Raw genomic sequence first — 1548 nt, 5'->3', positions numbered from 1 at the left:
TCAGGAAATTAAGAAAACTTTAATTAAAAAGTATATTCAAAAATATATATTTGCATATGTATATTAACTTTTCCAAGGAAAAATTAGCAAAATAAAAGATTAGCTGCAAAATTTCCTTGAGATTTTAGAAAGACTTTAGAATGGGATAGATGAGTCACATGTCATCAAATTCAAAATGTTAGGACAGTTGAAAGTGAATACTAGTATACCAATTTCCTCCCACAGACCTTGAAGTGTGAGTTAATACTTAGATTAGTTCTGATAATAAATGGCAGGTAAATTTACATCTTGGATTGAATCAAGAAATGGAGGGCAAGAGCTCTGAAATTCAGTCTTAGCTCTGAATCTGAACCTTGGCTCTTAATTTCAAAGGGATCTCAATGCGGCTCTTTATTTCTGTGTTTGAAGTATGAAGTAACTCACAGACTCATCATACAGTTTCTCCTCTTCTTTTTTGGCATTAACCAGGCTCCCTGTTGTCTGCTCAGGGTATTGTATAAATGAAGAACATTTGGCAATCATTTTAGAATATAAGTAGAGGTGACATGGCTTTCATACTGCAGCCCAGGCATTGTTTCCATTATGAAATTCAAAGATATTTTTTCTATCTGGATATTTACCATAAAATAGTTACATTTTATAAACCGTGAACCTGTGAAATGGGCTGCAGTTGTGGTTACATTATTCTTGTCATTTCTCTTTTTTTTCTCTTTTCGTTGTCTGAAATTTCTATAGCCTTGCTCTACATGGAGCAGGGCAAGGCCTCAAACCATTTCAAAACTGTTCCGGCGAGCACTATATGAATGCACAGGTTCACTGCAGACCCAAGCATGCTGGAGGCTTGCTATATTCTTGTTATTTCTTAGGTGAAACTTTCATAATCCTAAATATTATTGAAATTTTTTTCTTTATAACATGGGCCTGATATTACTGATAATAGGTACCAGGCCAGGTTAGCTATTTAATTCATTCATCATTAATTTGTGCTGAAATCTTGGATATCAGGTCAGTGTAACTCTGCTCCTGTATTGAAGCTGCTTGTGGTATGTGCGATGAGGCAGCTAATCAGACCAATGACTACAGGAGATGCTGTCCATGTGGACAGCTTTTGCTCTCCTCTGTCTGTATGTGGACACCAAACTGGCTGTCTGTCCTGGCATCTGTGAAACATCAGGGTTAGTTGTCAGATGCTCTTATGACCAGCCCTGCCTCACTAGAAGCAAAATAGGGAACATATCCCACCTCAGGACATGCTTATCCCACCCCTTGTGGCCTTTCTTGTTAGAAATTCTGTCTTGATTACTGTAGTTTTATTATAAGTCTTGCAGTCTAGTAGTGTTAGTCCTCTGACTTTGTTCTTCTTCAATATTGTGTCAGCTATTCTGGGTCTTTTGCCTCTCCATATAAACTTCAGAATCAGCTTGCTCATGTCTCCAAAATAATTTGCTGGGACTTTGATTGCAATTTCATTGAATCTATAGATCAAGTTGGGAAAAACTAACATCTCACAATATTGAGTCTTCATGAACATGGAATATCTATTTTTTT

The 1548-nt window shown here is 36.6% G+C and overlaps 1 non-coding gene across 1 annotated transcript; it reads right to left on the bottom strand.

Annotated features, from left to right (window-relative positions):
* Positions 1 to 714: 714 nt before the first annotated feature.
* LOC116549833 lies at positions 715 to 847 on the bottom strand. Its single transcript, XR_004268109.1, has one exon. It is a non-coding gene; the product is annotated as a small nucleolar RNA SNORA9 (small nucleolar RNA).
* Between the last annotated feature and the right edge of the window lie 701 nt (positions 848 to 1548).

This window comes from Sapajus apella, unplaced genomic scaffold, assembly GCF_009761245.1.
Source record: "Sapajus apella isolate SASKATOON/1434 unplaced genomic scaffold, GSC_monkey_1.0 scaffold6, whole genome shotgun sequence".
Lineage (NCBI taxonomy): Eukaryota > Metazoa > Chordata > Mammalia > Primates > Cebidae > Sapajus > Sapajus apella.
This window is presented reverse-complemented; position numbering and strand designations above follow the sequence as displayed.